This window comes from Rhipicephalus sanguineus, chromosome 3, assembly GCF_013339695.2.
Source record: "Rhipicephalus sanguineus isolate Rsan-2018 chromosome 3, BIME_Rsan_1.4, whole genome shotgun sequence".
Taxonomy (NCBI): Eukaryota; Metazoa; Arthropoda; class Arachnida; order Ixodida; family Ixodidae; genus Rhipicephalus; species Rhipicephalus sanguineus.
Genome location: NC_051178.1, coordinates 28,334,743 through 28,362,726, shown reverse-complemented (window position 1 = coordinate 28,362,726; position 27,984 = coordinate 28,334,743). Strand labels below are relative to the sequence as shown.

At 48.5% G+C, this 27,984-nt stretch overlaps 1 long non-coding RNA gene across 1 annotated transcript in view; it reads left to right on the top strand.

Moving 5' to 3' along the window:
* LOC119386518 (uncharacterized) overlaps positions 1-27,984 on the top strand; it is a 91,720-nt gene that overhangs the window by 11,830 nt on the left and 51,906 nt on the right. The window contains exon 2 of the long non-coding RNA XR_005182310.1: positions 23,782-23,834. This is a non-coding gene — a long non-coding RNA (uncharacterized LOC119386518). The remainder of the gene's footprint in view (positions 1-23,781; positions 23,835-27,984) is intronic.

Genomic DNA, 27,984 nt, shown 5'->3' with positions numbered 1-27,984 from the left:
GCGAACTTATCGGTCTACCGCCGCAATGGAGCCGGCGCGTCGCGGCCGCAGCTGATTTCGTTCGCTCAAACCACGGCTGAAAGCAGCCTGTTCGCTGCGCGTGAATGCGCCAATCACGTGGTTCTTTTTTTATTTCGCGGGCTTTCTTTGCAGCTTGGAAAAAATGGTATTGGCGGCGAGGAGTTACGGAGTCGCCCTCTATCGGACGGGCATCGATTGCGTGCTAAACAGGATACCGCCTTCGCGCTCCCCATAGGTTTTGCTGTCGGCGCTCTAGAAAAACACCTCGCGGAAGCACTCCAGGGCAGTTCTGTAAGTACTTTCGAAAGCAACTGTGTTCTTTACTGCCAAAATAATCATTTTCGACGAACTGAAAGCACAAGATAGTCTACAGTCGCTGTTTATTTGCAGAAAACAAAGCACCCGCTTCACGCGGTCACCGCGTTGGAGACCCCTGAACCGGCTTCTTGCGTGAAAGGTAGTCACTCGCTGAGTGCAAACTATGTGAAATATATTGTTAGAGTAGACTGCCTATATAACCAAACGGAGCATAACAGAAAGAAGCCTCAAGCCAGCGATCGCGCGGGTTCGCGACGACTGACGGTGCCTCTGCATGTATGAGCGTCTGCATGTATGTTCGTGCTGATTGTTTCGCTTTTGCTACGAGCGCGATTTGGCACGCGCTGTGAACTTTAGGCCGCAAACAATGAGAATTTGTGAGTACGCAAACGACTACTGTTGCGCGGACGCTATCAGAGCAGTTGAAAAACAATTTCGTTATAACTGCGGCTTCGGTGCGCATGGCAACTTTGTGATGTGCCGTCCCGACGACTCCGTGTTTTTTTTTTTTCGGTCTAAATTCGTGTGCGTTTCAGTGTCATTTGACATGTTGTCTCGTACTGCGTATTGATCGGTCTTCTCAGCGGGCAAATTCCGCTGCTTCTGTTTCTTTATTCAGTTCATTCGTTTCGTTTCGTGCTCACACAAAACGTGATCAGATGCGGCTTCTTTTTTTAATGTTCCTAAATTATCGTTCCCTTTGCATTCCAGTGAACTTGCCGCTCTCTGTCATCAAAATATTCATAGACCAAAGCTTCACCACTTCGAGATTGCTGGTGGAAGGAGAAGCAGTCTACGAGACCGAGCATGTATAGTAGCATGCAACGCCAAAAAAAGAAAGAAAATACATACACGTTCGCGGGACTTGTTCTGCAAACGTCGGCTGTGAACTAGGACCCACATGATCTTGAAATAGCAGTGAATAAAATACAAGTTAGTGCAGCAACCAGCAGCCGCAAAACAGGATAGTAATTATTTGGCGAGTACACCTGCAATTTTGGCAGCAGTGTCGTGTCTAACGCCAACAGGTTGCCGTATCTTTCCCACGAAAATAAATGAGGCCCCAAGAAAATACATGAGGTTGGAGAGGCCCAACGTAGGTTTGAGAGTGGCACAAATAAATTTGGGCTTTTTAGCACATAGTGTTTGCGTCAAGGGAACGCAAGCTTGACTGAAAAAATGTTATCGCCAACATAAATACAGCACAGAGCCGCAGCATTTGACTCTTTAGTTATGAACGTCCACCAGCAAACGTCGCGTAGCTTATGAAGGCGAAAGCCTTAGATGCCGCTTCAAACGGGAAGATTGACCGTCGGCGGCGTCAAGACGAGTGACGCAAAAAATAATCGTCACGTGATGACGTCACCATATGACGTCACAGATCTAAATTTGTAACTTCATTATGACATCACCTTGACGTGACATAACGTGATGCCCCATGATGACGTATTCACACGACATGGTCCCTTTGCATTGGCTCCGTGATCGGCCCACCGATCACGGAGCCAATGCAAAACGTCGAGTAGCTTATGAAGGCGAGAGCCCTAGATGCCTCATCAAACGGGAAGATCGCCCGTCGGCGACCCGCGTCGGCGGCGTCAACACGAGTGATGCAAAAAATAATTGTCACGTGATGGCGTCACCATATGACGTCATAATGATGTCACAGGTCACCAAAACATGTCGCGTCATTATGACGTCACATGACGTTACGTCACATGATGACGTATTCACACGTCATGGTAGCTTTGCACTGCCTCCGTGATCGCTCACGGAGGCCGTGAAAAACCGCGTTAGGTGCAGAACGCTTTTGGATGGGGGCGCGGAAGAATCAATACATCGACTGACAAGAAAAAGTAGATGGCTTTCTCCTTCTAGTCATCTTTGGCGAATGCATAAGGGACCCTGTGAGTTTTTAATTCAACGTATCTAAAGAATGACTTGCGCACCTGCAGCCGATTTTGTGGACGCTGAGCACGGGGCTGACGATCAAGAGGTCGCACGGGAGGGTTCTGAGATGGTATCGCACATGGTAAAAGGTAGCGCCTTTTCCATCCTGTGGCAGATAAGCATCATTTGCCGGCGGGAAGCGCGCGTGAGCCATCGTCTCAGTGCGCGCTGTCTGCTACTCACCGAACATCGCAGGCCCGACGCAGTAACAGAAGTCTTCGTCGCGGAAGTGCTTGTTGCACACAAGACTCGCAGCCGATGGCTACTTGCCGGTTCTTAGCTTAACAACCGATGCTTCACGCTGTTTCTTGTCCCGCGGTTACCGGTGCAGGCTGACACTGGGCTCAGTCGCGTAAGCCCGGCACTGCGGCACCGAGCGGTAGAGCCCCATGTTCGTCGCCTTCGGAGGCAGCTACTCTATTACAATGGTTTCAATTGAGCAGAAAATGCGAGAAAACTTCCGTATTTCAAAAGACCGCAGCGCATGTGGTGCTTGAAACTCGTTTTCAAAGCATGCGGCAGCGCTCCACAAGCAGCCGACGCGGCTGCTGAGACCATGTGATCCTGCCAAGCACGTCACGCCGACGGTGGCGCCGGCGTTTCCAGTGGTGGGCCTCGAGGCCAATACGTGAGATTTTCTTCATCGCAAATAATGCAATGGGGGTTTCTGAAGGCGCTCTCTAACTTTACAAGTCACATTTCTTGCGTAAACTCAATATTTAGCAGTTTAGTTAAACAATCCCAATTTAAAAAATAATTATTTCCAAAACAAAAATTTTTGTAGTGCGCAAGGTGGCTGTCAGCAATTTGCAACTGATAAGCACCCGCCAGTGCAATTGCCGATTGATTCAAGAGAGCGCAGCTGTTCACGCCCTCGGCACCGGCGACCGGCGCCAAACGAACCGAAGAATCGTGCAGGAGGAGTTGCGCAGGGTGTTACCCTCACCACAGCCTCGAATGGACTCGATTGCGGAAATTGTACGGAAAGAAATGCAGCAGTCGTTTGGGGTTCCTGAGACAGCGCAGCATCAGCCTGAAGCCATGACCTGCACTGCTGCTGTCTGCTGTCGCTCCCCATCCCCGCGACATCGCCACGACGCCGTACCACAGCTGGTCTATCGCGAGCTCCCACCGCTGCCACAGACGCCATCTGCCGAAGATCCGCAACCGACGATGACAGCGAAGATTCGAGAATCATCAGATACCAGCTCGCCGCCTCCCAGACGGCGCCTTCACACGAGCACTTCTCCGTCGAAACAAGATTCGATGACCCGAAGTAGCACCATCGGAGCAAGGCGACGGAATCGTGATCCGACACCACGACCAAACCGTAAGGCAAGACGACGAACCACCAACGTCGACGTTGTTATCGATGTCACAATGTTACAACGCTGCAATGTCACCGCTTTGGTTGACACCGGAGCCGACTACTCCGTCGTTAGTGGCCCGTGCGCCGTCAAGCTGAAAAAACGTAGAGACCGCTTGGAAGGGACCAGAAATCCGGGCAGCTGGAGGCCACTTAATAACACCGACTGGAGTCTGCACGGCGAGAGTCACGATTAACGGCTGGACGTCTTCGGTGAGCTTTGTGATACTACAGCACTGCTCGAGGGCCGTCATCCTAGGCATGAATTTTCTAAATCAACGCGGCGCAGTCATTGACTTAAAGGGACCCTGAAACGGTTTTGAGGATTTTGTACGAACACATTGGGCCGGTAGAGCAAGTCCTAAGGCTTATTTAGAGACCGATTTAAGCTATGTGCGTAAATTGTGTAATTTATAAAAAGGCTTTAAAACTGCGAATCGCCACCGATCACAGCGGCTCAGCTGTGATATCCCGCCCACTTCCAGTGCGCGTCGTACCGGAAGCGCGACGTCACGCAGGCGGCTGATCTGATTGGATATGCCCAGTCCACGCCACTGAACCTCCTGTGGGCAACGAGGGTCGTCTGCCTGTGTTACAACGTGCTCCCTGTTGACGTGAGCTGAGCGACAGTGTTTATCTCGAGGTTTCTTGGACAAAATGAATTGCGCTAGCCATCTTGCGTACCACATATCTAGTAATTGGTGACTTGTAGCTGCGACATCGTGCAATGTTTGTGAGGCATCTTTCGAGCTGAATCCCTTCATATCATCGCTGCAGTGAGCGTCGGGCTCTCGTTATCCGTTCAACGCCACGATCCACGTGTCCGCGGCTTTAACTTCACCCTTGAAGAAACAACCTCATTGCCCGAGTTTACGCTTATCGGTGATCGTTGTCGAATTATTTTTGTTTGTCCGCATGCTTTTGCCGGCTGTCGCCGTACAGGAGGATAAAATAAGATCGGCTGGTAGTGTGGCGGCACCTGTCGGAGCAGATATCAACCACTCCGCGAGCTTCGTCTTTGTGGCCAGGCGGCGTGCTGCCGGGCACACTGGGCTTCCGAGATTGCGCGCAACCTGTCGGCGCGCAATATTGGAGGCCATGACTGCGCGAAGCTCAAAACTGTCGAGTGCGCTCATGAGAGCGCTGCGATCGCCGGCGATGCCAGCGTGTCTGTTAGTTGAGGGTGCAAGGCAGGATGAGGAGGAGGGTATAGATATAATTTTCCGTAGTGGCCTTGGTACACGGTGCAACGCTTAATTTCTGGTGCGAATGATTTAGGGATGCTCTTGCCTAAACGCTGACAAAACTTCAAAAAACCGTTTCAGCGTCCCTTTAACAGCCCAGTGAATAACGTTTTCTGCGGACGGTGCCACCCGCCGGATAGCAAGATTAGTCACCATGCATTAAATGTGATAGAAGAGCAGGTCGCCCTTCCGCCTTTCTCGGCGTCATAATTGCCTTAGAAACCGAAGAAACCACAGACTTAGAAGGCGTCATCGAGGGCGACCAGCACCTGCTTCTGAGTCGTCAGAAATGCGTCCCAAGAGGCATTGCCGAGCTGCGTGATGGCAAAGCGAAGGTAATGCTGACAAACTTCAGCCACGAACAGGGGAACTTCAACATTGGCACGACAGTTTATGGATGAATTTGGGGACGCCAGCTTCGCCCTCTTGGGTGCTACCGAACCTGCTTCGACGAATCGAAGTCCCCAACAAGATTTGGAAGTCAATCCGAGCCTTCCGAAGCACAAGCAAGACCAGCTCAAAGCACCGCTCCTGCAATTCAAGGATTGCTTCTCGTCGTCGTCGCGAATCCAACAAGCCCCAGTCATGAAAGATCGCATTATAACGCAAGACCAAATATCGCATCATTGGAACGACCAATCCGTCGGAGCCCGTATCAAGTTTCGATCAGAGAACACGAGGCCGTAAAGAAACAAGTCGACTAAATGTCGTGGGCGACACCCGTGGTGTTAGTGAGGAAGAAGGATGGAACCGTACGCTTCTACGTCGATTATCGTCTCCTTAACAAAATCACTAAGGACGTGTATCCTCTCCCACGGATAGAAGACGTCCTGGATCGCTTACACAACGCGAATCACTTTGCGTCGATGTACCTCAAGACCAGCTACTGGCAAATCGAAGTCCGCGAGTGAAACCAAGAAAAGACTGCCTTATTCACACCAGACGGCCCGTTCGAGCACAAGCTCGTGCCCCAACGGGTTATAGATACAGTATTGGCCGGCTTGAAGTGCCAGACTTGCCTCGTGTACTTGGACGCCTTCGTTGTGTTTCCCTCAATCTTCGACGAACACCTCCGGCGCCTCGAATCTGTTGTTGAAGCAGTCGAGAATTTCAGGCTCACCTTGATCGCAGAAAAGTGCCGCTTCGCATACGAGGAACTCTTGTTTTTTGGCCATGTCATCAGCAAGTCTGGACTCCGCCGTGACCCGCGGAAAACAGCTGCCATTCCTGCCATTGCTGCCTTCCTGCTGCCCACCGACATTAAGGTCGCACGCCGATTTATCGGCGTGGGCGCCTATTAAAGACGCTTCGTCAATTATTTTCACAAATCGCCGAGCCACTAACTCACCTCACGAAGATGGACGTGGAGTTAAAGTGGGAAACGGCGCAAATCGATTCATTTCAGGTGTAGCGAAGCCTTTATTGAGTAATGGGTTGCGCTCTCTATAGCCTTCTAGCGGGTCGTCGCCTTTGGCTCTTCGCGCGCGCGCTCTTGAGTCCGTGTTTGTGCCTTGACTGTCGCCATTGCATATCGTCGCCGACTACCGTCCAATAAACGCCTCAACAAATTGGTGGAGGTGCGTGGTCTCAGCTCCAGGGGCATCGAATAGGAGCACAAATACGAAGGCCCCTACCGGGTCGTCGAGCGCACATCCCCGGTCAACTACGTGATCGAACCCATGGAACCATCTTCGGACATGCGCCGTCGAGGGCGCGACATCGTCAACTTGGAGCGTCTCAAGGCCTACTATGACCCACTCATAGTGACGTGCTGTTAGGTCGCCGGACGGCTCCCTTTTCGTACCCGGGGAAATTGTAGCGAAGCCTTTATTGAGTAATGGGTTGCGCTCTCTATAGCCTTGTAGCGGGTCGTCGCCTTTGGCTCTTCGCGCTCGCGCTCTTGAGTCCGTGTTTGTGCCTTGACTGTCGCCATTGCATATCGTCGCCGACTACCGTCCAATAAACGCCTCAACACAGGAAATATCCCGTGTTGTTCAAAAGTGTCTTCTTTTTAGTGCTTCACCATCATGAATGAAGTGACGCCTGCAGTCACCTCAGGTAGATTCGCATATCGACGAATACGCTGATACGGAAATCCATACCGACGCAAGCAGCGTAGGACTCGGCGGCGTCCTTGTGCAGAAGACTGATGAACTGGAAAAGGTTATCAGATATGCCATCTGGTCGCTATCCAAGGCGGAAGCCAACTACTTCACAACAGAAAAGGAGTACATTGCCATCATCTGGGCTACATCGAAGTTTTGCCCCTCCCTCTACGGCAGGCCCTTGAAAGTTGTGAGCGACTACCACACCTTGTGTTGGCTAGCTAACTTTATCGACCATTCAAGTCGCCTCGTACGGTGGAGTCTGAGACATAAATAATTAAAGATTACCGTCGTTTACAAGTCCGGAATAAAGCGCTCTGACGGCGACTGTCTGTCTCCTGTCCCCGTCATCCCACCGCCGCGAGACGACCAGGACGACTGCTTCTTGGGAAGCGATAGTGCCGACGACTTCGCTGAACGCTAGCGAGCCGACCAGGAACTCAGGGGCCTTTTGGAATACCTCGAGGGCAAGACCACCGTTGTTCTGAAAGTATTCAAGCGAGGACTGGCGTCGTTTTTCTTCCGAAATGGCGTTCTCCTAAAGATGAATTCGAGTCAACCACCTTCTCGTGGTGCCTCAGCATTGCGACTAGAATTCCTCGAGGCCCTACATGACGACCCGACGGCTGAACACCTTGGTGTTTCCTGCACGCTCACAAGAATACAGGAAAAGTACTATTGGCTGGGCCTTGCCACCGACGTCGCTCGCTGCGTAACGACATGCCGAGGCGGTCAGCGACGCAAGACACCGCCAACCAGACCTGCAGGCTTTTTTCAGCCGACCGAGCCATCTCGCCGACCGTTCCAGCAAATCGGGATAGATCTACTGGGGCCGTTGTCAACCTCGACTTACGGAAATAAATAGATCGTCGTAGCTGCAGACTACCTCACTCGCTACGCCAAAACAAGAGCCCTGCCCAAAGGCAGGGTCATTGTTTGAAGTTCTTTGTTGACAACATCGTCCTTCGTCATGGCGCACCAGATGTTCTTATCACCGACAAGAGGTACAGCCTTTACTGCTGACCTAATTCAATCGATTTTGGGATACAGCCAGACAACCCACCACCACCGGGCCACCACCTACAGCCCAAATAGCAATGGCGTCACCGAACGTCTAAATAACGCCATCGCCGACATGCTGGTCACGTTAAAGAACCCCAGGGGGTCGAAATTTCCGGAGCCCTCAACTACGGCGTCCCTCATAATCATATTGTTGTTTTAGGACGTTAAACCACAGATATTATTATTATTACATGCCGGTCATGTATGTAGACGTCGAACACACGACGTGGGATGCCATTCTTCCGTACGGCTGTGCAAGACACGACGCCGATGACGCCATACAAGTTGGTCTACGGGCTAATCCGGCAACGACGCTCGACGTCATGCTACCCAACGTCAGCGACGAAGAAAACCTCGACGTCACTGTCCACCTTCAGCGCGCAGAAGAAGCCAGACAACTGACCCGTCTGCACATCAAGAGCCAGAAAAAGGCCGACAGCCGTCATTCGAAACTTGGACGACGCCAAGTAGAATATCAGCCCGGCGACCGTGCTTCGGTCTGGACGCCGATACGCCGACGGTGACTCAGTGGGAAACCTTTTCGGCGATACTTCGGGCCATACAAGGTGTTTTGACGTCTCGGCGCTCTATACTACGAGGTCATCCCCGACGCCATTATAAACTCTCAGCGGCGCGGCGCACGACCTGAAGTCGTCCATGTCGTGCGCCTTAAGTCTTTTTTTAGCGTTAGCGCACCTGTGGACTCTACTTTTGCTTTGCTATTGTAATTTATATGTGTATGCACATTTTCCCCCTTCCATGTTATATTACAAGCATCGGGAGGATGCTTCTTTAGAGGGGGGCAATGCCACGCGCCCTTTTTTTGCCATTTTTATGTAACTGATCCACTACACGTATAACCACTGCTTTGTGCAAACGGTGCCCAAATGTCTGGGAATCTTCCAGGTTATTTCATAATCTCCTGATAGACTTCAGCGCGCAAACGCAGTCAGTTGAGTTCACCCTGGAAATAACGCGGCCGCCGGTGATAAGGCTCGAATGCTCGACGCCGCATGTATAAATGCCGACGCGCCTTAGCGCAGATCACATTATCGACGGCCGGCGCTCTGATCGCCGCTATTAATGTAGTACAGCTCGTATTGCTTGTAGTTTGTCTTTTCGTTTCGCGCGCACAGGTTCGCCCAAATAAGGAGTTACGTCTTTCATAGACGGACTGCCGTCTTCTTCGCTGTCACGACCACGTGACAATATGCTCCGGACGATGTGCAATATACGATATGATATGCGAAAGATATGGCTGGAAGCTGCTATGAATCCGTCATCGCTGCTGACAAGAGCACCGCACCACCTGCCTATGCAAGCAATAAGAGTTGTTCCATAAATAAATTACCCTTCCAAAGTATACACACACCAAAGCACCGCTCTGTTGCGAGACGACAGTTGGCACAATAGAAAACGGACAAAAGCGAAATACAGCCAGCGACGCCGCCCTAAGGTTACCGCACCAACTTGTCCTGAAGCCACAGACATTCACAGCGGCTGCTAGAGCCTACACTGAGTTCCAGGAAGCCGCAGGCTTATCGATACAAGTACGAAGGTTTTCTTTCAGTGAATGCGGCGAGGAAATGAAAAACATAACGATTTCACCGCAAGGGCGAAGCAATGAATGCGATAGCAACAAGTTGTATTATTATACGAAGTAACGCTGGCAGGTAACTCTTTTGGATCCGATATCGCGTAACTTTATAAAACGCTGATGTAAGAGAATACGGCCGCTCCAGGGAGAGGTGTGTTTTTGCCGAGGTAGCACGCGCGCGACGGATAGCGACCGCACCCTCAGAATCAAAGTTCACAGCTGCTGCTCGAGCAAGCCCCCTCCCCCACCTCCTCACATCTTTTCCTGCTCGTTCAAGACGGGCGGGGCGTGTCATCTCTGCTTGAGCATCTGAGGGCAGGTCTAACACGCCGGGGTATGCTATCGCATGCGCCCCGCGAGCGACTTAGATGGGCCGGCTCGTTTCATCTCTGCTTTAGCCGTGTTCATTGCCCACGCTCGCGCGTGTTTACCCGCGGGTAGAACATGCGGTGCGGTGAGGGGTGTTATCAATTTGGACTTTATACAGAACAAGACGGCGACGCCCGCGGCAAAAACCCCTCGAGAGTGTCCATAGAATTACTATCGCAATAAAAAAATAATACTTTCAAATCCGTGGTCTCATACTTGTATAGAAATAGCGTAGTTTCGGCAAGAAATTACAAAATGAAAATGTTATCCTTATTTCCTCTTTTAGTCACCATTGTACTATCACGAAATGACGTCTTTGAAAGAAGCCTTTAACATGCTGCCATTCCGCAATGCGCAGGAAATTTTCTAGGTTATCTTTTTTACCCGCAATATGTTTCGCAGCAACACAATATTCGTCCTGTCGCATATTTTACCGCAATCCCATACATCCGCCATGGTGGCCTACTGATTAGGGTGCTCAAGTGCTGACCCGGAGGTCGCGGGATCAAATCCCGGCCGCGGCGGCCACATATCGATGGAGGTGCAATCCTACATGCTCGTGTACTTAGATTTGGGCGCAAGTTAAAGAACACCAGATGGTCAAAATTTCCTGAGCCCTCATTTCTGGCGTCCCTCATGATGATATTGCGGTTTTTGAAGGTAATCCGCAACGCTTACTATTACCGCAATCCCAAAGGCCAAGTCGCATCGATCATGCTTACAATGTAAACCTTGTCTTCGCCTGCACGGAAAGGTACAAGAATTCGCATTTTTCATTTTCGAAAAAAAAAGGAATTTCTTACCCTCCAGAATTGCCACAATAACAGAATGTTATTTAATCCAGCTTTACTAACATATCTGAAATCCTGTCATTCTTGGTAACAAACTTCACACATCGGGTATTTTGCTTTGTTAGTTTTAATATTTGCCTTCTTACTCTGTTTCACAAATGGCTGTAAAATAGCTCTGTATTAGCCACCCCTTCCCCTGTATAGACCCTCGTGGACCCTTAGCGTACTCGAATAAAAAAATAAAGAAACATTTGTAGGAAGCTTGATCTTTGCCTCAAGAAAAGAACGCGACAGCATAATTGCGCAGCGTTCGCATCGCGTTCTCAGTCGGTAGCCTCGCTTCTCTTCTCGGTGGAGACTTCAACCATGCCGCCAGGAAAGCAACGTCCGTGTAAGTAACATTAGCCGCTTAAAACTATCCTAGAATGCCTAGTGCAAATACAGTTACGAAGTGCCTACTACGCCATAACTCTTCCTTTTGGGAATCGCCGAAGTACCCACTACGCGTCCTTAAGACCACACGCGAACCTACATAGCTGCTCGAATTTGTTGATGCTTTGGCTGACGATAATTATTAGATATACCTGAACGCTTTGTAATGCGTGGGCCTTAAAACCCCCACTCGTTGTGCAATTCACCTGTCTTGACGGCTGGCGCGATTTTATGCTTATGTCACGCAAGATTATACGCGCTAAGGGACTCCTCGCATTGCATGACATTCGTATTGCTTTTTTTTTTCGCGAGCAGTTTCAAGCAAAAGCGTGGCTCTGTGGCAGAACACCTGCTTGCGACGCAGCAAGCTTGGGTTTGATTCCCACGCGAGCCGAAGTTCTTTATAATTTATTTGTATCTATCTCGAATTTTTCCTCACGGGCAACGCGGATTTTTCGCTCATAACCACCAACGCAGACGCCGACAACGACACTGGATTTTCTGCAAAACGAGCTCTTTGACGTTTTTGCGTTAAATTTAACGATTTATTTCTGACAAAATGATTTTTCAGTATAAACAGATTTACTGTTTGATATGAGTGTCCTCTTCAAACACTCAATAGCACTTTAAGGTATAGCCACCGAGCACAAAACAACAAAAAAAGGTTGGGAAAGGGGGGGAGGCAGAGGGCTGGCCTGGTCCTTCTCTCGCAGTTTTATTCTTTAAAGAACTGCTACTCTCCAAACAATTGTGTTGACTTATCATGCCGATGTCTCAATGTGCTATTGCTATAGGGAGATAATCTCTTTCACAGAGAACTACAGTCGTTTTCTGACTTTTTAAGCGTTCTCCTTTCAAAATAATCACAATGTTATTGAGTTTATAGAAAACGTAGTTTCAAATACATCGTGAATGATTAGTAAAGGGTATGCTTTCATGCAGAGCGGCAAAGATACACTGAAATTGTATCGAGATACGATACAATATTCTCGGGCAAGAAGTATTTGAGATACAGATAGAACATACTTCCGGAATTATTGTATCCGATGCGATACTTTCCCATTGTATCTTAAGATACTTCGATACATTTGCAAATTTGGTATTATAAAGATCTATATAATGAAGCAGGAAACGCCTATATACAAAAATGTCTGCTTGAAAATTTCTGAACTGCGACCAGCTTTGTTTAACTTTAAGGAAATATCTGTTTGTATCCCAAAAGTTCTCTCTTGCTCAAAGTATATTTGTTTCATTCCTAAGCAACATATTGTGGTCTTTGGGTTGCTTAACGTGACACCTCGTTATATGCTGCGCTATCATCAGTTTTTGCTTGACACTTTTGTAATAGATGGTTGTCATGCGCTTATAAAAACGTCGATAAGAGGCGATATTTTCTATGACGAATCGTGTATACATTGATGACATAAAACTGCACTTTCCATATTCCACTTATCTGCTGACGTTAGGCATTCCTTAGCAACATATTCACTAACTTGCAGTCATTTAACAATTTTTCTCCGACAAAACTTCCGCCGCTCAGAAACGCCTCAGACGTATTGTAGTGGCACAAGGCGTCGCAGGACAACGCGGCTCTTCACACTGTTGCCACTTACAGTTCTTATTGCCGGGTGGTCTGTAAAGTAAAAACAAACAAACTTTACGGTGATTTACAAAAAGAAAACGATTCTGTCACTCAAATAGCAAGGCGGTTCCGTATCGAACAAGCACAGTGGATAAGTATTCAGGGTGCTTCACGCAAGTATAACCAAACATTTTACAGCGAAAGCTGTTGTGAGATCACAACAACAGCCGATTTTGGCGCCGTAGGTCGTATCTCGCGCGATAGCGTTTGCGGTCACCGGCGGCTGCGGACGACTGCGGCACCAAAATCGGCTGTTGTTGTGAGATCATCACAGCTTTCGCTGTAAAAAAAAATAAAATTAGAAAAAATAGCCAGGAACGGATGGGATCTGAACCCTGGCCCTCTGCGTGACAGCCGAGGTTTCTAGCACAGAGCCACGCAGGTCCTTGAAACTCCTTCACCAAAAGACCTCTTTATTTTTTTAATACTGGTAGACCTGGCGATATTTAAAAAAAGTAGGTAACCGCGACTTAATGAAAGTAACGGCATAATGTTTACCATCACGTGGCGCTCGTTGGGGTAGGTTTTTATATTGCGCTGAATTGATTTAATTAACTGAGGTCAATTATTCAACATTTTTAATAATCTTCTTTAAGGCGAAATGTGTTTCTTCACGTCGTAAAGGGCATTCCAAAACGATTGATCCAATTTTTTGCAGCAACGTACGTGCTGCGTGGTGATTTTTTCTTTCGGCAGAAAGAAAGCCCGCGGAAGATGACCACCTGACGTTCCTCCTGAGCTACCGTACTACAGCGCTCTTTACACTCCATCTCTGCCGCCGTCCTTTGCAGTATTTCGTGTGATAACATGAGTTGCAATGAACCAACCAGCCCAGCATGCAACCATTCACAATGTCATCGTGTATAAGTCAAACTTACGTCCGTGAGATCCTCCCAATCGCTGATGTGTGAAACCGCGAGACGCAAATCAACCCCATTCTTACTTTCTTGAGACTTCGCAACGAAGCAAAACGCGGGGGAAACTTCGATAACGGCGCTATAGCGGCATACGAATCCTAGCGCAAGACGCCGCAAGCATTAGAGTGCGCAGCACAGCACAGACAGTGGCTACGAGCAAGTGTCATGGGACCGACACAGCCGAAAAGAAAGAAAATATTGAGAAAACAAAAGATGGGCTGCGCGTAGACGTTGCCGTGCTTGTTTTTGTCGAGATGTCGCGAACTCCACCACACAGATCTGCTCCACCAAAAGGGGCGTGCAGACCTCATCGCCTTGCGTCGCTGTAGGACTGTGACAGGAAGATAAAAGAATGCCACTGAAGTTATTTTTATTCGGGTGGTTTAGTGTCAGCAGTATCAGCTTGAGAAGCGGAGTTCAGCCAACGTTTGTTGTTTCGCACGGTGGCGTTTCAACAGCAGTATCTTGTACCTTAATATACACGATGCATTACTGAATGTATCGGAAATACGAAAACAGATACTCATCTCGCAAGATATATCGCGACACAGATACAAGATACCCTAAGGGTATATAAGATAGTATCTAAGATACACTCATCTTCGATACTGCCCATCACTGCTTTTACGGCAAGTTAATGGGGTTTTAAAAGCTGATAAGAAAGTAAGCGCTGGCAATATCACGTCGGGTGTTCGCAGTATGCTTAATGGCTTTTTAGTAATGATTGTTATGGTAGTGGTGGAGGCGTAGTTAGCCTGGCACCCTTAGCCACAAATTCTTCCATCGAGGTGTCTCAAATGTTGCCTGTAACAACGTGTTACCAGACGCTCATCAACATCGTATCTCGAGGAAGAAAAAACGCCAACAATTTCAGAACACCATTTCCAATTAGCGCGTGCTCTTCAGGGTTCGTTGCTGTTACCTGTGTGAACATATGCAGCCACCACAAAAGGAAGAAAAACATTAAGCTAGCAATTATTCGCCTGCAAGATTGACATCATGTTCACCCCGTTGAAGAAGGAGAAGAAGAAAAAAGTACACTGGGAAGGCTGGATTTCCAGGAATTGATCTTTAACTTGCAGACTGTGAAAGAAGATGTCTGCTGTACATTTACTATTTATGGCAGTGTTGCAGATATTTAGAGAAATAGTAAAGGCCTACTATGAACGATATGCGCTCTCTCGTAGCGTTTCAGGTGCTTGTGCTTGCTTCGTTAGCAATTTGGAAAACTAGGTGAAAGCCCACTGAAGAGTGCCTTGACCCGATCAGCATCTTCCAATTTGCCCCCGAGGGATTTCTCCTACGGATCATTGATATCTTCTCAATTAGTGCGGCGAACGCTCCGTTCTCAGAGCATAAGCAATCTCGCGCCGTTCATTCTCAAGCGCAAATCCGAATACAAAGAGAAGCGGCTTCGTTCCCGTCGCGAGCGATCGCACGCTTCGGCGCTCGCAGGGATTTCATTTTCCAAGCCAGGAATCCGGCACGCATCTCTTCGAACGTCCTTGAGTGAACACATAATTTTTTATCAATAGAACGTTAGCGACAACGAATTGAAAAGAATATCACATAACCAAGAAAAAAAGCAAATAACTTTTTACACAAGATGAGGATACGTGTGGCGAAGCGTTTGAAAAACACGTCCTTTGTCAGCGGAAAACGTGGCAGCGCATTTAAACGATCTCTTCGTTTCTGTTTACGGCGAAGAGCATGCATCCGCCTTTCTCAGCCTGCTTGCGCACCACGGGACCTTTCTTTCTTTTTTCTTTTTCTCTGGCTCGCTTTTCCTTGTTCCTTTTTGCCAAGCAGTCGCGATAAGCAGACACTCAGCTTCAACGACTGCTCTCTTGACTCGAAAGAGGATGTTCGTTTTTGTCTTAAATCGACTGAATAAGCACTTGGGAATTCGAAATGCCTCTTCGTTTCTATAATAAAAAAAAAAGAAGAACAGCGCACAGTGCAAACTGCCTCGTGACAACGAGCCTTCTTGTGCACTATGGCGATGCGCTCTGCTGTCGGCCCGCTCTTGTACAATTGCTCCTGTTAGTTATATTTTATGAGCGTATACTTGTCGTGTACGACGTTTTAGATTTATTTTTGATCGCGCGGAAACCTGCGGACTTAAGTGTGCACAAGAAACGAAATCAAAGAATGCCAAATGTACCCTGCTCAGTTTTCAGATTGATCATTCACCAGTACAGGTGGGAAGAACAGTTGCAGTTTTCTGTCCCACACTCTTGCTCTCTCGGTATATATATATATATATATATATATATATATATATATATATATATATATATATATATATATATATATATATATATGAAGGAAAGAAGTGTCAATTTCAAGGGCTCGTTTTCTTTGTTATACACAATATTAATGAGAACCAACAGACAATAATACCAAGGAAAGTATACGGAATGTTTTTTAGTAATAAATGTAAGGTAATTGTGAAGAAAGAAAAGTGGACGAAAAGGTAGCTTGCCGTTATATATATAAGCATACGCATCTAAAACATTGCTTATTTGTCGACGTTTCGATCGGAGACCGAGCTTCATCAAGACGAAATTTACCAGGCTTCGATGCGCCTTTATATCATCGTCCTCCGAGCCGAGAGAGAGGTCTCTCGGCTGGGAGGACGACGAATGTTTTGCAAACTGATCTACGACTTTCTTTACGAAATTTTCAGCCCAGCCTTGTTTCTTGCAAAGTTAGCTGAATAAAAATGCCTAATTAGGCAATAAAGCAGGGCACAAAAATAGGGTGACGTACTCCAGGCAATAGACAGCAAGTTGTGTGTGGTCGCGTCGTATAGAGTCCGTCGGCATATTTTGAAACTCTGGCTACAGATAGCTGGGGCACCCTTCATATATATGTGTTTGTTCTCCCCAGAAATATGGTTTTCGGATGGACATTTTGGGAGCAAGGGGGAGGAGGGGTGGGTTGCAAGTTTTGAAGCTTTCAAGCCTCCCGTTTTCGACACACGTCCACATTTCGTTTCTCGTCGCCATTTGCAGCATCTATGACGCACACAGAAAATGTGTTGTAGTTCTGGCACTGGAGCTGGCGATCTTGGTAACCACAAGGCCACTTGTTCAGACTACTCTTTACACAACCAGGTGGCGGAACGCGCGGCTCGCTGAAGTTGCGCGCCCACAGTTCCTTATTGGTTCGTGATGTGCGCAATTCAAACGGGTCATTCAGAGCGGTGGGTGGTCTATCGAAATCGGTGGCCGGCATGTCCACCGCCGCCCTCCGTGGGGAGAACCCCGATACACACACGCACACACACACACACACACGTGCACGCGCCCACATACACACGCAGACACACACATACACACACGTGCACACACACACACGCACACACACACACACACACACACACACACACACACACACACACACACACACACACACACACACACACACACACACACACACACACACTTCACGCACACACACTTCACGCACAAACACACGCGCGCACGCGCACGCAACTACATGGTCTGTCCCAAAAATTCCTGGAATTTCATTGTTATAAATAATTTATTGAGTATTAGATTGCAATCTGTTTAGAACATATTAAAATACTCTCTCCCTGCTTTGATGCACCGTCGCCAACGCTTCACCGAAATACTGAAGGCGCTCTGGAAGCCGTCAACGGGAACCTCCTGCAGTAAGGTCGCCGCAGATGCTTTTACCATCTCCATCGTCCCATGGAAACCTCCTTTAAATGTTCTTTTGATCATTGGGAACAAAAAGAAGTCCGGTGGGGCCACATCGAGCCTGTACGGCGGCTGCGGCAGCATTGCCACACCCAATTTGGCCAGCAACACGGAGACAATGAGCGCAGTCTGTTTCCGCCTTCATCTCACCCTTCAGGACCTTGGACACCATATACACGCAGACTTTCCTCATTTGAAGATCCTCAGTCAAAACACGATGAACGATTCTTTTGGGTATTCTACATTCCTGTGCGATCATGCGGACACTTACTCGCCGGTCTATGTCCAAACCTTGGCACACTTGTGGCACCGAGTCGTTCATTTGTGTTTGACGGGCGTCCCGAGCGGTCGTCATCGTTGACAAACTCCTGACCTTCCCGGAACCTCTTGTGCCACATTAAAGTTTGGCTTTGTTTCATTGCGTCGTCGCCGCAGGCTTTCTGAAGCATTTCGACCGCCTCCGCTCCGTTTTTACCTAGTTTCACACAAAACTTGACTGCATAAAGCTGCTGCAAAAACTGGTAAATTTTGTTTCTTGACCAGGGTGCAGTAGATACATCTACGCAAAGCATGACCTGCCGACAACAACAGCCCGCAGGCAACCGAAAGCGCTCTAGTTTTGAAGCTTGTATGATCCACAAACTTCTCCGCCGAAGTGCCGCCCCGCCAAGTGGCGTTGCCGGCTACCGAAAAAAAATTCCGGGAACCTTTGGGGCTGACCATGTGTGTGTGTGTATATATATATATATACACACACATATTTTTGTGCCCGATATATATATATATATATATATATATATATATATATATATATATATATATATATATATATATATATATATATATATATATATATATATATATATATATATATATATCGCAGTATGGTGTACGCGTATCGCGTATCATTTTCAGCACCAAGCAGGATGTCAACAAGTTTCCAGAATGGTTAGTGAAAGGAAACAATCTGCTAGCGTGGCACTAAGAAATCAGTGCCATGTTCAACATAAGGAAGGAAACTACTATGTGCCATGCGCTGTGCCTGTTGTCTATCAGGTGACTTGCGGGAGGTCTTATACCGGGGAAAGCGGGAGATGCATTAACATGAGATTAAGGGAAGGCGAGCGTTCACTATCCAAGAGCCCGGGTTTGCATTTGCCAGCGACTGCGGGGAGTGCTGTTGCGAGCCTGTTTTTCAAGATGCGAATGTCATATCTAGAGACAGCAGATACATAGGGCGAAGAATAATAGAGGCTTTCCATATTAGAAGAAAGGGAGAAGGGTGCGTCAGTGAACCCTCGATAAGTCTGTCGGATAAGGAGTATGCATATCTCAGTTCTACATGCTACTGTGGACTTACGTGGCCCGCTACTCACCACTGCAGGCCGGATTTTTAGACTCTCAGAAAGCGCGTTTTGGACGCCAGAAAAAGGGCATGCAAGACAACGTTTTAGGCGCCGCAAATAGGCAGGAAAAACACGTTTTAGGCCTCCAGCGCCGTAACTGTTGGCACAATAAATTTTTTACATAAATGCAAATAATTTGAAAACAAAGACGTACGCGATTTGTATCTACCACAGGAAAGCAAAAAAATGTTATTTTTTATGATGGCGCAAAGTCTCCAACTGGCCAACATAGCCGTGTAGCCTCCCATGTAGGTGAATACATTTAGAAGTAAATTACCAACAAAACAGAAGCCACGTGCACATCACATTTTCCTCTCTTGCTTTTTACTATCCTTTCCCCTGGCACCTCTCCGCGGTTTCGCATTCGCCAACTACTCGCGCCATGTCAGCGCGGCCGCGCGTGGTGGCGTTTTCCAATACGGTACGCAGGATACGGTCTCTCGTTTTATACTGTAGCAGCAGGGTTGCCGTTGGTCCGAGTTGAAAATGAGCCATAACTGAAGCTAAATGTAGCCAAAGTAGCTGTAGGACCGCCGTCAAAACCGGACGCACGGTTCTTGTTTTTGTTTACTTGGTGCGGCCAACTTGGGCGGTCACGCCGGTGGGGGTGCTTCGAAGTGCCTGTGCATCGCCCGAAAAGCACTTAGACTCAGTAGATGGGTGAGCCCATCGGGTCCCTTGTCGCGGCCGAGACAAAGGTGCCCGGCCCCGCTCGCGGGCGGCGGAAGGAAGGGTTGGAAACGTTGTCGTAATGACCTCCCTGTTTGCTCAGCGATGCCTTTCCGCGGCGTATGAATGGGCCGCCGCTGGGCCCGCCGTTTCCCGTTCGCGCGCTTCGCGGGCGCCACCCATGAAGGTAGCGGACCAAGCGGCCTGCTTTTTGGTGCATCGCGCGGTCGCCGGAGGCATTCGTCATGTGTGGCGTACTTCAGGTGTCTCTAACGGCGGACAGGCCCTTGACGCTCGAAGACGTGATCGACGAGGAGCGGGCCCACGTTGTGGGGCATCGAGCGCTCGGTCGGCACCTTTGACAATTGTTTGTGCGCTGGCCCCCTTCGGCGTGGCATCCATTTCCGCACTTTGCTTACAGTCTGGTTCGGCAGACTAGCTGGAGCGGGAGCTGAGGAAATGAGCTTATAAGTGGTGCCACGTGCGACGTTGTGCGCGAAGGGGGGGGGGGGAAGCTAAGTGGCCCGAGGGTGGTCGAAGTGTAGTGTCCCTTCGGCAAATGTATTTGACATACCACCAGGGTCGTTTTTCTCAGGCCCGTCTTTCTTTTCTTTGCTCGTCACCGCACGCGTACACTTAGCTCTAGACACGTGTAGCGTCAGCCGAGCCTGCCCTGGCCACAACAACTCTAGTTTACTTTGTTTTTATTTGCCTCTCGTTTGTGTGTTGCTTGGGGCGAGGAGCATGAGCCCGCATAGATGTAAAGAGGCGGTGACCTTGTCGCGAGTTTGTTGATTTGCTGCATGCACCGCCCAATTACAGGGCAAACAGGCGGCTATTCGCCGGCAGTAATGTAAAGGCGGAGCATCGGGTAATAAAAAGCGGCCCCGGTGTTCCGTCTGGCGTTCTGAACCGGGCTTAAGGTGTTCGGCACCGTCGGCTCTGCCGAATCTCGTAGGGTCGCCCTACAGACGGTTCAGTTCCAGTACTTGTTTTTCTTTATTTCTTTGTAACGTTTATGCTTGTAACTCTTCTGTAAGTCTGTAAATATAAGTTGTCTTGATTTTCCTGTAAACTTCTCCAGCGTATCTCATTCTTCAAGCGACCAGCGGATCCAACGTTAATTCCTCCCACTTCGTTTATACCACCTCGGGTGGTGCGTCTCGGGCGCCGAGTGCGGAGCGTTGTTTTCCTTATCTTCAAGTTTAATTTCACCTCCCACTTCGTTTATATCACCTCGGGTGGTGCGTCTCGGGCGCCGAGTGTGGAGTGTGGTTTCTCATCATCAAAAGAACCTGAACTTTACTGTAGCATTCCAATTATTTTGTCGCCAAATTTGTAGCCAAATGGAACAGAAGCTCTATTATCAGTAGCGATTTTTTTATTGATCAGTAATACCCATTGAATACAAGCAAGACCATAGAAAAAACAGCACAATTTTTTGCGTTTGTCTTCATGTCGCAGATAAGTTGCAAATAAATAAAGAAATCAATAAATAAGTAACTAAAATAAATAAATAAATTCAGTGCACGCACATATAGTTTATGTATAAGAGATAGAGTTTTTGCCAGATGCAGAGTAACTTCATTACATTCCAGCCTAAAGTCCCAAGAAATATTAAGCGCCGAAGGAGTTTTTCCTTGACGCCTCGGGCATAATTTTTTAGAAGAGTTTACATAATACCAGTGCAGCTTCAGACTGGGTGATGATGAAGAGCCCAGTCATTTTGTTGCGGACCTCTGTTTCGATCAAGTTCACATGTGAACACGCCCTGCGCATAAGAATTGGACACTTGCGCATAGCACCAGCGTAGGTGGCGGGCAGCGTGAGCAGCGTGCTAGCTACAGGTTTTCCATATCAATTTGTGATCACAGCGCAAGGCACACGAGACAAAAAGCAATGAAGACGAAGACTTTCTCGTGTCTTACCTTGCACTGTGATCACAACTTGAAATGAAATACCAACTAGCCCGTACCCAGACCTTGCTACAGGTTTTCCAGCGTGCACAACTTCGCCACTCCGTGTTGGGAGGCGCGCGGCGCGTTGAGTTGGGATGCCTCGATGTGCAACAAGCTCCTGGGGGGGGGGGGGGGGGGTAGGACACGCATTCATCGTCTGACACGATAGAAAAGCTTCGAAAGAGTATTTTATCTGCAAATAATAAGAAAAAACTGCACCACTAAAGGGAACCATGTGGGGATGCGAAGCAGCGCTGGGTGTTCACTTGTGTTTCCATTGTTGTTCCATTTGTATGTCCCCGTGTATGTTTCATTTTTGTGTGGAGTTGTGTATACGTTGTGTACCGCTTATGTTAACCCTCCCCCCCAGCTCGATGTTTCCGTTGCGCTTCGGCTTCGCGTTGCCTCGCAGCTTCGAGATTCGCTTGCCGGCGTTGCCGTTTACGTTCAGCTTCGAGAGCGTCCATAGCGCCGTTGCGAAGGAGAGTGCAACGGGAGCGACCGCGTGCCACATTTTATACGAGCGCACAGCTGTGGTGGAGAGAGAAACGGGAAAGGAGAAACAAAGTGGAGGCAGCGCTGACGCCACCTCCTCCACCCCACCTCCTCGCGCTCATGCGAGGAGTGGGGGGAGATTTTGGCGCATGCGCAGTGGGGAGCGGACGCGTAAGGGAAGGATGGACACAGCCCCGAGGAAAAGCTGCTTCGCATCTAAAATGGCTACCTAATGCGCCTTAAATGGATAACTAAAACAGAAGTTCAAAAGTAGCCAAAGAGTAGCCATGGAGCCAACGAGAAATCTTCCTCGCCAGATGGAGTGGTAAAGTAGCCAATTTGGCGCAATGTAGCCACCGACAGCAACTCAGTGTAGCATGGCCACTGTTGGGTCTCTTTCTTTTAGGAATGACTGAGAAGGGCAGCACAGTAGCAGATAGCTAGACCGCTAAAGAGCCAGACGGAAGGATGCTTCGTATTGGCCGGTTCTAATCACGTAGGGCCAATTTTTCCCATGTAGGAGAACATCTTTAGAAGTTAAAACAAACAAAACAAAAGCCGCTTGCGCATCACATTTCGCACTCTTTTGCTTTTCACTATTCTTTCCCCTGGCGGCTCTCTACGGTTTCGCATTCGCCAACCGCTCGCGCTATGTCAGCGCGGCCGCGTGGTGGCCAGCGCGTCCCATTTCGGTGCTGCTAGCGGCTGTTTTCCTGAAGTTGGTCGAACTAGAGGACTAGGGTTGTACCCCGGCGATAGAGTTCCGAGCAGCCAATGTTGCCCGGTAACATGAGTAATGGTCTCAAAATGCACTCGAAAACAAAATTTGAGGTATTTAGTGTTGAAATAGGCGCCTATTTTGAAAATAGGCATTTATAGGCACTACAAAACACTGTGAAATCTCTTCATAACCCCTAATTCATGCTCATGTGTCAAAGTGGGGCGACAGAAACGCAAGGAGCAAAATAGGCATTTGCCTAAAATTCGACCTTTATCATACCCCTCCCCCCCACCCCTGAAATTTGTGAATTTGGCATCTACACGCACATATACAAGCGGACGCAGGCACATACATAAGAGTGGTTCAAGCCCTCCTGAAAAAAGTTTCTCGCCCATTGTAAGGTTGACAAACAGGAGGTTTAGCGCATTCCCGCGCACGTGTGTTGCTGGCGTGTGTTCCGTAATCGAGCACCACGTCTCGCGCTCCGCACGCAATCTCATAAAAATAATCGAAAACATGGCAGAAGGTCCCGCCGCATCAAGACGTGGCCTACGGCGAGCGATAACAAGTGTAACAGTTCCTTCCAAAGGGTGAACCAAGCTGACAGAAGAAAGAAAAATAGGTACTCGACGCCAGGTCACGCTTACTTTCCTAATAATAATAATTCTTGTGGTTTAACTTCCCAAAACCACGATATGAATATGAGAGACGCTGTAGTGGAGGGCTCCGGAAGTTTCGACCACCTGGGCTTCTTTAACGGGCACCCAAATGTAATTGCACACGCCTCAAACATTTTCGCTTCCACCGAAATTACAGCCGCCGTGGCCGGGATTCGATCCCGCAACCTTCGGGTCAGCAGTCGAGCGCCATAACCACTAGACCATCGTGGCGGAACCACTTGCTTTCCTAATGTTCAAATACAAATGCCTAATCTGCGCCATTGACACTATTATGTCCAACCTCAACTGAATTTACTATCCTTCTTTGCAGCTCATGGAACCTGCAGTACAACCTAACTGAAGAAATCCCCTTCACCTCCTGAGGTAAGCTGCTCTACTGTAAAAGCCGAGCGATGTTACCCCACATTCCTTAGTTTATGGCACTGGCACCTAGCGGCATTACGTTCCTCATGAACCACACCGGGAGTAGGAGCCAACCAATGGGATGTGGTGCGTTGGCTTGTATGTTACGAAATGCCAGTAAAAAGAAGAAAAAAAAAATCACAGCATATCCACGGAGTGAATGATGATGGGTGGGCGAAGCTGCGGAGGTTCATCGGTAAACCGTGAATCTTCCGTGAATTTTGCCCAGTACATCAACACCGACGTGAGATCGGGCGCGTTTATACTAAAGGTTCGATGAGAGTTATGACGACTTGCAACTCACTTTAATTTTACATGTACGCTGTGAATTTTCATTGTTTAGAAAACCATTGCTTTAGAAAACATCTGGCGTCTTTCGTTAAGCAGCTGGCGTCTTTTCGTTTTGCTTTAGAAACATCTGGCGTTCTTTCGTTTTGCTTTTAGAAAACATCTGGCGTCTTTCGTTGGTTTGTTTCATCAATCAACGGCGTTTTGAACAAAATTTTTATTGTTTAATCACGCACAGGAGAAATCTCACCAGGCACTACCTTGGAGGTAAACAATGGCTGCTAATGGGAATGAGAGACAGAAGAAGTCGGCTTTTAGCTAACACTTACACTTCTACTTCTACTAACGTTTCCTACTGGAACATGCCAATGGCTGCAAATGGGGAATGAGAGACAGAAGAATTCGGCTTTTAGTGAACGCGCACGCTGCGAATTTTTTATTGTTCAACAACGCACATGAAAAATCTCCCACCGGCACCACCTTGGAGGTCAAGATCTGGTACTTGCGTTACGACTGGTTACGCACTACGACTACGAGGGACGAACGGGTGCCGCTTTAAGGAGCTTCGCCCCTAAAACATTGTTTATGTCTCCGTCATAGGGATCGGAATAACACGAAAGTAAAGCGTGCCCTTACAGAAGTAACTGAATGTTTGCCGTACGTTGATATCAGAGAGTTTGAGTGATATAAGAGTGTCTGGCAGCAATGGCACCGTTTAACGTTTATGCACCCTTTTTGATGATTGGTGGTACATCTCCATCGCGACGACTAACATCCATGTTAAATGATTAAACATACCCTTGTGGTAGCTGTAGTAGTTAACGGTTCAAACGTAATCAGAGAACGAGGTATGATAACCAGAAGAGCGTGGCATATTGGACGCAGAACATGGTCGCCATCCCTCGGCATGTTAAAACGTGATTGACCACGGCCGGATTAGAGGCAAACGCAACGCGCGTCATGCCGCCCCGTAGCCCGGCCGCGATGTTTATCGGGGCGAGAGCGTGAGCGGGGAACGCGGTGTTACAGCCAGGTGCGGCAGGCGCGCGTTGCAAAGCTATTTTTAGTTTGGATCAGTTTGGATGAGCGTGATGCTATGAGCGAGGCCGACGCTTTTACGACGCTTGTGCTAAGGTCGCCACCTCACGGTGTGTTAAGGCATTGACAAAATTGAACTTCTATTGAAAACACGCCGAATGGGACGGACGTGTAACGCGTTGCAGATGCTAATCGCGGAGGCCACAGAAATGACGAAGTACTTTACTTTGCCGTGCCCAGAGGGCAACAACACCCCGCCGACCGGGAGAGTGGTAGATATAAAAGGCGCATTTGTAAAGCGTCTGAAGTCTGTGACCGTGGCGCAGTGGATAGCGTGCCCGGCATCTGTTGTTGCGGATCGAGTGGTCGTGGGTTCGATGTCCGTTGACGGAACCTTCTTTCTTTGCCACCTGATCGTGTAAATTTTTTCGACGTCATTTCCGTGACGGAAATACGTCGCTGAAGTCTTGGTGGACCCCGGCATAAAACACTTTCGTGTTAAAAAACTGATAAAAAAGTAGTTATGATTGTAGGGGATGCATATTGACACGCGCTTGTAGCTTTTATTTTATTGCGATCGGGCTTCACGAGCAAAAACCTTTCACCACCACTCGGTGCAGGTCGCGGCGCAACGTTTGGAAACATCGTCATTATTTCAGAGTGTTCTGTGAGGACTGCGCACAGGACGTGCACTAGTAGGCGAGTTTATTGTGGAGCTAACGGCGGCACCAGCGATGAAGCTGGATGGTCCGATAAGGCATGTATAAAAGCCGACCAACTCCACAGGCAGGCTGAACCGTCGCGTAACACGTTCCAGCCTACTACGCGACGTCAAGGCGGCCGAGGGCTTGCTGACACAGATCCCTCGGTTGCCTTGACCTCCAAAGAACTGGCGTTTCTTTACTGCGCAAGCCACGGCACACAACCTTGACGTGCATTTGGTTGCTTTCCTTCTTGTGCATTTGTCTATCGCATCTATTGTTACGACCGATAAGGCTTGTATACTTATCGTTCTGACGCCTCTTACCCTCTTACGCGACGGTTAGTGGGTGCGCACGTCATGGGGTATCCTCTCTCTCACACACACACACACACACACTAGAGCACTGCACGGGCCCGGCCCGGCCCGCGGGCCGGGCCGGGCCGTCCGAAGCGTTTTTCGGCGGGCCCGGGCTGGGCTCGAGCGTGAAAGTACCGGGCCGGGGCCGGGGTCGGGCTGGGTTCGGTCATGTACGCTCGGGCCCGGGCCGGGCCCGCGCTTGGAACCACGGGTCCGGGCTGGGCTAAGGCGGGCCCGGGCCCGGGCCGTAAAATCCGGCCCGTGCAGTGCTCTAACACACACACACACACACACACACACACACACACACACACACACACACACACACACACACACACACACACACACACACACACACACACACACACACACACACACACACACACACACACACACACACACACACACGTTTTCAATGAATCCTCAGTTGGAAGACAGCGCTTGCCTTTGTTCCTGTCGTTGTCCGTTGTCCGCTCATGCACTGCTTCTTGAAAAGGGAATACCAACTAGCTCAATCTCAAAACTTGCTTGGACCGATGCGGCAGCCTTGGTATTTGATGGATCCAGGGGATGTCCTCCATCGGAAGGATTCACGTTGGTTAGCGAGCCGTTGTGCAAGCTGAAGTAACTGGTGTAGCAGCTTGACGAACCCCCTGATGGCAAACTCCGGAACCACGGGCTTTGGAAACACCACAAGCGAAACCGAACACGGATGTGCCATTTATTAGCGGCAGGATGAGCGAGTGCCGCTGTTGTTTCGCTTTTAAATACTTCCAGTCGAGCACTCACTTCCGGTGGACGGAATATTCATAATATGCATTTTAGAAAGTAAATAAGTACGAAATGGATGGTTCTGGATCAACATAAAAAGATATGTTGGATACATCTGATATCTGAGCGTGCGTTTACTTAAGTCAAGCATGCCACCCCATACACTCGGTGTGCGACGGGGGTGGTGTATGAAATACCACTAACTTGTGGGAAGTCCTATGTGGGACAAACGGGCAGATGTGTTAATGACCGCATGAGGGAACGCGCAAACAATCTAAAGAAGGATTTCACTGCGCACCTTTCGGCGCATTGTAAGACCTGCTATTTTGTGCCAAGATTTAATGATGTGAGGATTCTGGGCAGAAGCCATGGGAAAACGGCGCGTGAACTTCTCGAGGCTTTCTACATCAGAGAAGAATGATGATTGCGTCAGTCAGAGGTCAGTCTTCCTGTACAATGCGGAACACACTTTTTTTCAAATCTTTGGTATGACACGCCCCCTATGGTTTGTGACGTTGCGTTTGCGCATTGGGATGTGTATATATGTGCCACAATCTTGTAGTCTTCATTAAAGTTGTGAGTAGCACCTGTCCCGTCGGTTTGTGTTCCTTACTTTGTGGTATGTGTGTTTTTAGCGCTGCATTATGTCATTCAGCAAGCACCAACTCGCCCAACAACACGTTCTTCTGCACCATAAACTGCCATGTGGACAAATATCTCGGTGACTGAAGAGATAAATATTGAATGTTATTTTTTGTTGCAGGAAACATTAATAAATAAGAGCTTTCTTAATTTTTTAATATACGGCAAGCTACGTTTTGAATGCAGCGAAAATTGACGTGAACCAAGGCTGAATGTAGGGAAAACACATGCTTATGGAAATCTCTACACGTAATTTTTTCTGCTCCGTAAGCTGCCATGCGTAATTATGTTGCAGCTGGTTTATTAGAATCA